Raw genomic sequence first — 13,549 nt, 5'->3', positions numbered from 1 at the left:
TGAGGATGCCTATTGCTGTGTTGTGTTCAGAGGCAGGGAGGTGGTGACCATGTAGGTGTCCATAATTGGGGAACTGGATAAGCAGGGCTGATATTCTTCTACTTCACCATAAAACCACTGGGTAAAGGAGATTCACAGTTAGAACTTTGGCTAGCTCTCATGTCGTGCAAAGAGGAAGAAACAGAATGAGATTTGTGGTCAAAACACTACTCATGTCAAAGATACACACCTATGCAATTATACCTACAATAGTATATATCATTCAAGCATAGTCCTGTCTCGGTAAAGACATGGTGGAGCGTAGGTGAAGAGAAAGAAATGTGGTGGTGAGGTCTGACCTTAGATGTGATATCTGCTTGACACTTACCTGTGTTCTGCTCTCTGTGCAAACACTGAACTGCTTTACTAAGGTTACATCTAATTGTGAAGGTCACTGTTCTGGGTGAATTGTGTACCCCCGCCCCATAACAAAAATTTTTTTAAAGTCCTGGTCTTTTTTAGTGATCCTCAGAAAGTGGTCCTCAGAATGTGACATTGTTTAGAAATAGGATTTTGCAGATGTAATGATTTGAGATGAGGTTATCCTGGAGGAGGGTGCACCCCTAACCCAGTATGACTCGTGTCCTTAAAAGCAGGTCTTCATGGGAAGACAGAGCCTCCAGGAGACACATCAGGTGAAGATGGAGGAAGAGTGAGGCAGCTGCGAGCTAGCAAATGCCAGAGATTTCCACCAGAAATCCACCAGAAGCCAGGAAGAGGGAAGGGAGGAGTCCCCTAACGTCTTGGTTTTGGACTTCTGGCCTCCGGAACTGTGAGAAAGTACATTTCCATGGTTTGAAGCCACTTAGTTTGGGGTACTTTGTTACAGCAGCTGGGAGAAACTAATACAGTCACTTAACACCTCTCAACTTATTTTCTTGTCAAATAATAGTAAAAAGCATATTGACCCTTGGATGAATGTCAAGGAGATGAAACATGATGATAAAACACAGTTGGTGACTCAGGTTGTAACCTTGCCCTCCATCCCAGCTACTGATTAAGAGGGGCACCAACCTGGCGGGGGGTGTGTGGATGGATCATGCCAAATCCTCCCTAACTACAGGAAACCCAATGCACTCAGTGTACAGAGCTGTGAAAACAGACTCTTGTTCAAAGCCCTGTACAATTGGCTGTGTGACTTAGAGCAGGTTAATTCACCTCTCTGAGCCTTGGTCTGCTCATCTGCAAAGAAGGAGTAATAAACCTCATAAAGTGTTTGTAAGCTACTTAGTTGAATTAAGGCTTATAACGTGATCGGCATGGTGCCCCGCTTATGGTAAGCACTCCATGAATGTTATTTGTGGTTAATGGTGGGCCATTGCTGTACATGGAGTGTGGTATCGGGCGTTAGCTATGAGGGGGGACTGAGTTTATGGGGTGCAGACACATTACGTATATTTGTCATTAAATCTTCTCCACAGCTCTGCAGGGTGGGTGATACTGCTATCTGTGGGTGATACACATCTATTGTGAGAAACGTGTGGATTGTTTTGCATGAAGTCCTTATGTAATCTGTAATTGCAGTGATCTTTGGTAACTTCCTGCTGTCTTTTTCTCCCTCCCACCTCTAACGAGCATGCAACTCCGTGGAGTAAGGGGCCTTGTCCTCATAAGCACAGTGCTCAGAACACAACAGGTGCCAATCATTGTGTTTGGAATGAACAGATTTAAATTCTTTCTCCTTTCAGGGCCCTTGCAGATGTCATGAGGCCACAGGGCCACTGCAACACTGACCCCATGGAGAGGGACCTCAACATTGTGGTTCATGTCCAGCATTATGAAAACATGGATACCAGAACTCCCATAAATAATCTTCATAAGTATAGCAATGCAGTCTGTTTCCAGCCCCACTTGGTGACCCAGGCAGTGGTCACGTGTCCAGATTTCATGGGGTGTGTTTGGGTTCATTAAGAGCTTTTCTGTTTGTTGACTAGTTAGAAGTTTTCTTTCATCTCTCCGGGATGTTTGGCATCATCAGATTTCCCTTGGTTGGTGTCTCTGTTAAAGATTGATCCATTTGGTTGGTTTCTTATGGTTGGTTCTTCTGTTAACTAATGGCCCTCTTGGTTGGTTCATCATGGGTACTTAGTTAACTAATGGGTTACTTGGTTGTTTCATTTTACATAGTTAATCTGTTTGGCAATAACCCATTTTGTTGGTTCATCTTGATCGGGAAATCGGTTAACCAACAATCCATTTGCTTATTTGTCTGCTTCCTGAGGTGGACCAGTTATGGCCTTTAATCTTCATGCTGTTGTCAATGAACAGATAGTAGTTCAGAAGAATTTGATCTCTTTTTCATAAAAATAGAGTTTCATAAAAATAATCCCAAACTACTCTGAGTATGCACGCATGCACATACACATGCGTTTGTGTGTGGGGTGTTGAGTTGTGGTTATGATGGTTTGGGGTGCTTATTCCTTGCTATTATGTTTTCAGGTTACCCCCACATTAAAGTAATGTGGAGGGCTTCATTTAAAATAACACAAGCCAGACAGTTTAAAGGATGCATTTAGTTGTGGCTGGAGGTTCTTAAAAACATGGCACATTTTATAATCTGGGTGGCCTTTGCTGAAGCCCCATTACAAGAGCTGCATTGGTATCTTATTTGCTGAATCATCGTTTTGGACTGTTTGGCTGCAAATTTTTATGCTGGCTGGGTAGAGGAATAAATCGGCGGTATTAGACACAGGTGATGTGGATTCTCCCATTCTGCACTGTGATAATTTTTCATAGCCTTGGAAATGTTGCCACATATTTATCAAGTCAATGTTTACATGGTTTGGAAATGGGCTACTAAATAGAATGTCCTAGGTTTCATTGTATTCAGTGATTTGGCATTATTTATTTATGAATCGGGCCATAGAATGGCATGAGGAACGGCCACATCTTAGAGCAAAATACGTCAGAAATTGTAAGTTTTATAACCAAATCTCACAGCCCTGAAAGATACAGTAAATTGCACCAACTCAGAAATGGCGATCACTGAGTCCCGTTCTGGCTCTGATAGAAATGAGCACATTCCCTTTCAGATGTCACTGGGAAGTAAGCAGAACCTAGTTGTATGTGGGTCCCGGACGTCACACATGAGAGAATATGATTGTGAAATAGACAAAGGTGAAATGGTGTGGAGTCTGTGGCTATCCAAGGGGACTGTTAACAAGTTTCTCATGTGAAGTTATAAGCTTTAAGATGGTTTTTGAATCAACACTCAAACGAAATAACTCATTGAACTCATTTTTATCAGGCCAAAGGGCAAGGTACATTAATGAATCTTGTTTAAGTAAGGGACTTCTGTTTAACGTTGTACTGAAAACAAATTACTGCTCAGAGATGAGTGTCTAGGCACTGAGGAATTCAGAAGTCTCTTGTGACAGACTAACTTGATTTATTTATGATTCTTGCTTTTGGTCTATGTCTGAGTCTCAGTAATCAGATATTTATACCAATTAAAAAATGCCTTGTAATATTCTACTGGGTAGATGTATGCCAGAGCATTGCTGGTGGACTACAGGAGAGAATGCCAAGTGTACACAAACATTTACTGCATTCTTGCAAGATGTCAATTTCCTATACTGCTGCTGGGTTAATCCAGTTCTTATTTCCTAGAATTTTGGGGAAGATCTGGAAAGATAAGAAGCATATAGCTCTTCCACCGATTTACATTAATCAGTTTAATTTTATTCAAAAACTTTTAAAATTAATTTATTTATTTTTGAGAGAGAGACAGAGTGAGCAGGGAAGGGGCAGAGAGAGAGACAGAGAATCCCAAGCAGGCTTCACACCGTCAGTACAGAGCCTGATGGGGGGCTTGAACTCACAAAATGTGAGATCATGACCTGAGCCAAAGCCAATAGTCAGACGCTTAACCAATTGAGTTACTGAGGGGCTCCTTAATCAATTTAATTTTTACAATTAATTTAATAGTTGTTAATAAAGATAGCCTTCCTTGGAGTGATTTTATCTTTTTATTGATTCACAAGAGCTATTTACATATTGTAGACACAGGGAAAATTTACATGTTCAGAAGAGGGAATGATTTTGGGAGTTCATTGAGAGGATAGGCCTAAATGACTGATATTTGTCAATTATTAGGGGTTCAAGAGGCCAGGCAGTCACCAGAGCCCATTTTGACCTATAGAGAACTAGGAGAGAAGGAATTCATTCCAACTGAGAAGTTAGACCAGCTCTTGGTGCCAGAATTAGAGTGCACCTATTGAATTGAACTCTTCTCTGGACACTGTGAGCAACAAAGATTTACCATTACCAAAAATGGAAAGAAAGATGCATCCATTTGTGATATACCAAGAGGGGGCACATCATGCCATTGTTGCGGTATTCTTCACTAAGCATTCAAGTTATCAGATCTGACTGGGAATTCGATAACCCAGACTTGAATGTCATTTTCATCTCTATTCAGTGACCCATTCACCATGGCTTTCAGAGGATACTCATCTCCATCTATTTCTCTTTCCTCATCGTTTTTTTTAGTATTTATTTTTGAGAGAGACAGAGTGCGAGCGAGGGAGGGGCAAAGAGAGAGGGAGATACAGAATCTGAAGCAGGCTGCAGGTTCTGAGCTGTCAGCACAGAGCCTGACGCGGGGCTCAAACCCACGAACCATGAACCTGAGCTGAAGTCAGACACTTAACCGACTGAGCCACCCAGGCGCCCCTCTTTTCTCATCTTAATACTAATGCTAGACTCCTTTCTGATCTTTCCATTATGCCTTAATCAAGCTAAGAGAATCAAAAGTCTGCAGAAATCTGGATATTTGGGAGGAAGGAAGTGGAGGACTAAGGTAAAGGCAAATTGGGGGGGGGGGGGAGGTGGAGAAAGCTTCATTGTGGGGAAATGTGGTCAACTTCCCTTTATAAATTTCCTAGGGTTGATTTTTCCTGTGATATGCAAGACTTGCCTTTTTATCTGAAGATGAATTTTTCTTCAGCTGATAGTGTTCATGTTCTTTCCAGGCATTCAGTGATATTGCCTAAAAATATTTAGTCTGATAATCAAAAGGGCCTCGACCTCTATCAAAGAGGTGGGGGAGGGGCAGAGAGAGAGGGAGACAGAATCTGAAGCAGGCTCCAGCGAGCTGTCCACGCAGAGGCCAAAGATCATCATCTGAGCTGAAGTCGGACGCCCAACTGACTGAGCCACCCAGGCGCCCCTAACAGCACACTTTTTAAAAAATATATATAATTTTAATTTTATATTTACAGAGAAGTTGCAGAGGTAATACCCAGAGTTGTATATACTCCTCACCCATACTTCCCCCTAATGTTAACATCTTTCGTTACTGTGGTATACCTGTCAAAACTAAGACATCAACATTAGTACATTATTTTTAGCTAAACTGTGGATAGTGTTTGGATTTCACTAGTTCCCTTTCTTAAGTCCCTTTTCTGTTCCAGGATCCACTCCAGCATACTACATTGCATTTCGTACAGGCAGCTTGATAGTAGAATTTTGGCTGTGCGGTATTGTTTAGTGATGTGGTAAAGACTGAAAACGACGCCAAATAAGTCAGCAGCAATTACAGAGCCTTTATAGCCACGGTATAAAAAGTGTCTCCCAGGGTCTATAAAAGCATCCACATAAAATTATTCACCTGGTCAGTGTTGGAATAGAATCAGTTCATGTTTTGACTATGCTCTCATATAGGCTCATGGGACAGAGTCCCCCTGAGTGTTCTACCCAAACATGCAACCCCTCTTTTGAATTGGGTTGATGTTACAATGTTACTTAGCAGGTGAGATCTCACACCAAACTGAGGAGAAATACTGGCTTGATATTTCCTGACACAGAAACCATCTGAAAGACCAGGCTCCTGTTCCAGCCTCAGCTCTCCCCTGACCACTCCCCTGCTCACCTCCAGAACCATTTCCTAATGGGTTTACAAAGAACCAGATGAAAAGCAGATTCATGATTTAGCTTCTGAAGATGTTGTGCACCTCATATCTAGGGCCAGATGGATTTCCATTCATTTCCTATATTTACCAAGACACCCAAATGTCCTATACTTGACTTTTGGAGACACTGGCAGGGATATTGCCAAATATCTTTTAAAAATTGGGGGAATTTCCTAATCAGGGGAGGTGTATAAGAGTAAAAAAAATATGTAAGATAGTGAAATATTAACAGTAACTTATATAGGCAGTATTCTAACCCCTCCCTCCACATTTAATGTTCAAAACCTTATTAGGTTGGTACTGTTATTTCCACCATCATAAAGCTCAGAGAGGTTAAATGACTTATCCAAAGTTCATACAGCTACTAAATGGTGGAGCTGGGATTTAAACCAGGCCAGTCAGACCCCAAGGTCTATGTTTTAACCACTATACTACGTGACCTCTCCTTTGGGTACAGGTGTTTGCAGAAGGGGAAAGTCTTCCCCCCCTAGGAGTTGAAGTGGTTGAAGGATATGTGAAGTGAACCAAAAGATCCATTGGCATTGTAGGAAAGAGCTATTTCCAAAACACATTCCAGTGTAGGTCTTGTGATGAGTCCTTCTTTAGGAGGAACAGGAACTAACATTTATTGAGCACTTGCTGTGTGCCAGGCATTGTGTTAAAGCTCTGGACGCATTAGCTCATTTTGTGCTGAAAACAATCCTCGAACAGCCTTGCTCATCCCTGCCCCAAGGATCTTTGCACTTGCTGTGTTCCCTGCCTACAGAACCCTGCTCCCAGGCCTCTACCCTTTTACATCGTATGTGCAAAGCTGCCTCATTGGAGAGGACTTCCTTGTCTCCCTTGGGCCCCCAAGTTATCTACTGTTCCTCTTTCCCCCATGATTTTCTTCATGACTTTTGTTCTTTCTGAAATTGTCTTCCTCCTTATTTATGCCTCTTCCACTACAATGTAAACTTCATGAGAGCACATACTTTGTATTGTCACAGCAGCATCCCATACCGTGGGAACCGGGCTGGCTCATGGCAGCAGCCCCATCCATTTCTGTCCAGTGAATGAAAAAGACTATGGAAGGGGTATCATTATTCCTGTCTCATGGAGGAGAAAACAGATTCATAGAAACTAAGGAACTCACCTAACATGATGACTGAGATTTACTTTAAAAATTGCCAGGAAAATATAAAATTGTGGGGGCAGGTGAAACAGAAGGGGGGAAATATCATTGCATACTACTACTAACAAATATTTTTATTATTATTATTTGGTGGCCAAATACATGGGAGTCCATTCTATCTTTGTGTGTATTTGAAGATATCCACAATGAAATTAATAGCGAAAAAACTTGTCCGCGGTGTCATAGTTAATAGATAGCGGAACAAGGATTTGTCCCCAGGTCTGTCTGACTACATAGCCTGAACATTATTGGATACACGTGGGGTATCTTCTGGTGAATATCCAGGCTCAGGAAGGGTAGGAATCAGGGCTACCTTCAGGACTTTAGTAGGTGGAGTGAGTAAAGCATCAGTTTTGTCTTTAATGCACTTAACTGCTGTGTCTTTTAGTTCATATTCTGCAGAGAGAGAAAACATGATGAGCTTTTGACCAGCCAGTGGTCTGGCTTCCCCTGGATCAGCTGTCTGACCCTGGTTCAGTCAGTTGAGTCGGGTGGAGAGTATCTCAGCCTCTCTCATGGCTGTGGTGGAGCCGGTTCTCCAAGAAGGCCAGGCTTGAGAAGTGGGGTGGAGATTGCTGATTTAAGCTTTGTTGGGGAGGGGGCAGGGGTTGTGTTTGTTTTATTCACCCCTGTATCTCCAGTGAAATGACGCAGTGTTCAATAGGTGTTTGTTGAATGAACGAACACCTACATGGGTGAATGAATCTCTAGCCAATGGAACCCGTTAGCAGGACCCTTAGGATTTTGAGTTTTGAGGGAACATGGCCAATTCCAACTCTTGTGAGGCTCTCTTTTGAATGAAGCCATAGCTACCAACACTCTTGTTTCTGAAATGTGAGCATTCTTTTCCCCATTCAGGCAGACTAAAATTGTTCCATCTGAAGATCTATGACTGTTATGGTTTTGGCACATGGGTCAGTAAGTGATGACGTTAGTAAGAGTTAGGGGTTGGATCTGTAGTGGATTACCAAACACATTTGTAGGTTCAGTGCAATGGCTTGAATCACTGTTGTATGCTTTTAAATCAAAAGTTCTGTTTTTCTCTTGAACTATTCAGTGTTACGGAAGGGTCTCTCACATGTGGTTGATGCCCACTAAATATGTCCAGTATGTCTCTGAGATAGTGCAGTGAGGCAGTGGGGCATATGGACTTGGGAGGTAGATGTAACTGGGTATCTGCTCTGTCACCTATTGGGTATGTAATCTTGGGAAAATTAATTTCATTTTCTGAACCTCAGTTTCCCATTCTATAAAAGGAGCAAAATGCAAGACTGTTTGGGAGGATTAAATATATTAACACATATAGTGAACCTAGCATAGTGGCCAGTAACCTAAATGTTGGCCGTTACTCTTATCATTTGTGGAACGAGTGAACATTCGTGCTAATGTGGTCCATTAATGAGGGGGCAATGATACACAACACACAAATTCATTGTGCAGTTGATATTTCAAGTGAAAATGTTTGCCCTCTGCGTGTGTCAGTTGGTGACACAGTCTGTGTGTGTGTGTGTGTGTGTGTGTGTGTGTGTGTGTGTGTGTTACTACTAACGTGTTTGATGCCAGTGAGAACTGAAGGATCTGTCAATTTCTTCCCAAGGAAGTAGTTCTGATGGAGAAGCTGTCCTACTCTTAACCATTTGTTCCTGTCTTATGTTTTTTTTCTATTCCCGTTGAAACACATGATCTTTTGTTCTGTTAGGAATATTGGTTTTAATATTTTATTTACAATGGCAGACCAGGACCATAGGAATCTGTATGGTCTCAAAAACACCTTGTATTTTCAGCCAGAAAAATGAGATTGTGTATTCATGAGTGTGTGTGTGTATGTGTGTGTGTGTGCATGCGTGTGCATGTGCGAGCAACACAGAAAGAGCACTTAAAACGGAAAAAAAAGCCCTACCACTTTCTTTCTTTTTTTTTAATATGAAATTTATTGTCAAATTGGTTTCTATACAACACCCAGTGCTCATCCCAACAGGTGCCCTCCTCAATACCCATCATTCACCTTCCACTCCCTCCTACCCCCCATCACCCTCAGTTTATTCTCAGTTTTTAAGAGTCTCTTATGGTTTGCCTCCTTCCCTCTCTAACTTTTTTTTCCCCTTCCCCTCCCCCATGGTCTTCTGTTAAGTTGCTCAGGATCCACATAAGAGTGAAAACATACGGTATCTGTCTTTCTCTGTATGACTTATTTCACTTAGCATAACACTCTCCAGTTCCCTCCATGTTGCTACAAAAGGCCATATTTCATTCTTTCTCATTGTCAAGTAGTATTCCATTGTGTATATAAACCACAGTTTCTTTATCCATTCATCAAGTTGATGGACATTTAGGTTGTTTCCATAATTTGGCTATTGAAAGTGCTGCTATAAACATTGTGTTACTAGGATCATAGCAAAAGGACTTAAGAGTCAACTTTAACCAGGCTCCACTGGTCAAAGATGAAACAATTTGAGGATCAAATAAGGACATTAACTTGAATGGATGGATATTCATCACATATAAATAAATCCATGAATTTAAAATGACATCAGAGGGGAAAAGAACCCTAACTGCTCACCATTGAAGGATGCTAGGGAACCAACTCATAATTATGAACACTAAAGAAAGAATCAAATATTAATTTTGTCTTTCCTATACAAACTGTACCACTGAGTAACCAAATAGTAGATAATGGGAAATTTATATTTAGAGAAGTATCCAGTTAATAAGTGAAGACGCAATGATAACATTGGAATGACACCATGATAGAACCACTAATCAATGAGTGGATCCTGACATTGAACGTGAGTGGCTGCTAATATCTCAAAAAAAGAAGAAACCACGCATGATGTGCCTCCTGACCAAAGAATACATCTCCACCTTTGAGATAGTTTTGCCAATGGATGAAACTTGCATCTCAACAAACCTCTAGAAGCAGCCGCCAATTTACAGGAAATGCAGAGGACAGAGGATCACATCAGGAGACATCCTGATGATGAATGAAGATGGCAAAATCCAGACTGGGAAGCTCAAGATAAATGAGCTTGTTTCTTCAACAAATAAATGGTAAGAACGAGAAGAAGATGAAGAGAGGAAAGTATGAATTGAAAGAAAGTTTAGAAATGTTCAACCAGCCATAATGTATGGATCTTGTCTTCATTTTGAGTCCATAAACAAACCATATGTTTCAATTAGAAATTTGAGCACTGACTAAATATTTGATATTAAAGTATTACTAAGTTTTTTAATGTTTTTTTTCAATATATGAAGTTTATTGTCAAATTGGTTTCCATACAACACCCAGTGCTCATCCCAAAAGGTGTCCTCCTCAGTACCCATCACCCACCCTCCCCTCCCTCCCACCCCCCATCAACCCTCAGTTTGTTCTCAGTTTTTAAGATTCTCTTATGCTTTGGCTCTCTTCCACTCTAACCTCTTTTTTTTTTTCCTTCCCCTCCCCCATGGGTTTCTGTTAAGTTTCTCAGGATCCACATAAGAGTGAAACCATATGGTATCTGTCTTTCTCTGTATGGCTTATTTCACTTAGCATAACACTCTCCAGTTCCATCCGTGTTGCTACAAAGGGCCATATTTCATTATTTCTCATTGCCACGTAGTACTCCATTGTGTATATAAACCACAATTTCTTTATCCATTCATCAGTTGATGGACATTTAGGCTGTTTCCACAATTTGGCTATTGTTGAGAGTGCTGCTATAAACATTGGGGTACAAGTGCCCCTATGCATCAGTACTCCTGTATCCCTTGGGTAAATTCCTAGCAGTGCTATTGCTGGATAGGGTAGGTCTATTTTTAATTTTTTGAGGAAATTCCACACTTTTTTCCAGAGTGGCTGCACCAATTTGCATTCCCACCAACAGTGCAAGAGGGTTCCTGTTTCTCCACATCCTCGCTAACATCTATAGTTTCCTGATTTGTTCATTTTGGCCACTCTGACTGGCATGAGGTGATATCTGAGTGTGGTTTTGATTTGTATTTCCCTGATGAGGAGCAACGTTGAACATCTTTTCATGTGCCTGTTGGCCATCTGGATGTCTTCTTTAGAGAAGTGTCTATTCATGTTTTCTGCCCATTTCGTCACTGGATTATTTGTTTTTCAGGTGTGGAGTTTGGTGAGCTCTTTATAGATTTTGGATACTAGCCCTTGTCCGATATGTCATTTGCAAATATCTTTTCCCATTCCATTGGTTGCCTTTTAGTTTTGTTGGTTGTTTCGTTTGCTGTGCAGAAGCTTTTTATCTTCATAAGGTCCCAGTAGTTCATTTTTGCTTTTAATTCCCTTGCCTTTGGGGATGTGTCAAGTAAGAAATTGCTACGGCTGAGGTCAGAGAGGTCTTTTCCTGCTTTCTCCTCTAAGGTTTTGATGGTTTCCTGTCTCACATTCAGGTCCTTTATCCATTTTGAGTTTATTTTTGTGAATGGTGTGAGAAAGTGGTCTAGTTTGAATCTTCTGCATGTTGCTGTCCAGTTCTGCCAGCACCATTTGTTAAAGAGACTGTCTTTTTTCCATTGGATGTTCTTTCCTGCCTTGTCAAAGATTAGTTGGCCGTACGTTTGTGGGTCTAGTTCTGGGGTTTCTATTCTATTCCATTGGTCTATGTGTCTGTTTTTGTGCCAATACCATGCTGTCTTGATGATTACAGCTTTGTAGTAGAGGCTAAAGTCTGGGATTGTGATGCCTCCTGCTTTGGTCTTCTTCTTCAAAATTACTTTGGCTATTCGGGGCCTTTTGTGGTTCCATATGAATTTTAGGATTGCTTGTTCTAGTTTCGGGAAGAATGCTGGTGCAATTTTGATTGGGATTGCATTGAATGTGTAGATAGCTTTGGGTAGTATTGACATTTTGACAATATTTATTCTTCCAATCCATGAGCATGGAATGTTTTTCCATTTCTTTATATCTTCTTCAATTTCCTTCATAAGCTTTCTATAGTTTTCAGCATACAGATCTTTTATATCTTTGGTTAGATTTATGGGAATTATTAAGTTTTTAGGAGTGATTTGATACTATATTTTAAAAAATCCTTTAGAGACACTTACTGAAATATTTATAGATGATATGATGTCTGAGATTTGTTTTAAAGTGATGCAGGGCAGAGAGTTAGCTGAGGACAGAGATGTAATAGGACTAGTTCTGAGTCAACCATTGTTGAGTAATGAGTTCATGTGGTTTATTATACTGTTCTCTCTCTACTTTTGTAGACTTTGTATGACTGATGTCCATTATAAAACAAAATTAAAAATGACTATCTTGGTAAAAAGAACAGTGGTTGCTCAAGTAGTTCTTGCAATGGCAGATAGAGGTGACTTATAACTATATCATTCATTGCAAAACTTGTTTTTGTGAACCTATACCTATATATAAATAAATAATATTTCCCCCTGCTTTATCCTGTAGGGTTTTGATGGTTTCCTGTCTCACATTCAGGTCCTTTATCCATTTTGAGTTTATTTTTGTGAATGGTGTGAGAAAGTGGTCTAGTTTGAATCTTCTGCATGTGCTGTCCAGTTCTCCCAGCACCGTTTGTTAAAGAGACTGTCTTATTTCCATTGGATATTCTTTCCTGCTTTGTCAAAGATTAGTTGGCCATAATTTTGTGGGTCCAATTCTGGAATCTCTATTCTATTCCATTGGTCTGTGTGTCTGTTTTTGTGCCAATACCATGCTGTCTTGATGATTACAGCTCTGTAGTAGATGCTGAAGTCGGATTGTGATGCCTCCTGCTTTGGTCTTCTTCAACATTACTTTGGCTACTCGGGGTCTTTTGTGGTTCCATACAAATTTTAAGATTGCTTGTTCTAGATTCAAGAAGAATGCTGGTGCAATTTTGATTGGGATTGCATTGAATGTGTAGATTGCTTTGGGTAGTATTGACATTTTAACAATATTTATTCTTTCAATCCATGAGCACAGAATGTTTTTCCATTTCTTTGTATCTTCTTCAGTTTCCTTCATAAGCTTTCTATAGTTTTCAGCATACAGATCTTTTACATCTTTGTTTAGGTTTATTCCTAGGTATTTTATGATTCTTGGTGCACTTGTGAATGGGATCAGTTTCGTTATTTGTCTTTCTGTTGTTTCATTATTAGTGTATAAGAATGCAACTGATTTCTGTACATTAATTTTTTGTCCTGTGACTTTGCTTAATTCATGTATCAGTTCTAGCAGACTTTTGGTGGAGTCTTTCAGGTTTTCCATGTATAATATCATGTCATCTGCAAAAAGTGAAAGCTTAACTTCATCTTTGCCATTTTGATGCCTTTGATTTCCTTTTGTTGTCTGATTGCTGATGTTAGAATTTCCAAGACTATGTTAAACAACAGCGGTGAGAGTGGACATCCCTGTTGTTTTCCTGATCTCAGGGGGAAAGCTCTCAGTTTTTCCCCATTGAGGATATTAGCTGTGGACTTTTCATAAATG

Source organism: Panthera onca, chromosome C1 (genome assembly GCF_046562875.1).
Source record: "Panthera onca isolate mPanOnc1 chromosome C1, mPanOnc1 haplotype 2, whole genome shotgun sequence".
NCBI classification, from domain to species: domain Eukaryota; kingdom Metazoa; phylum Chordata; class Mammalia; order Carnivora; family Felidae; genus Panthera; species Panthera onca.
Note: the sequence above shows the minus strand (reverse complement) of the source record.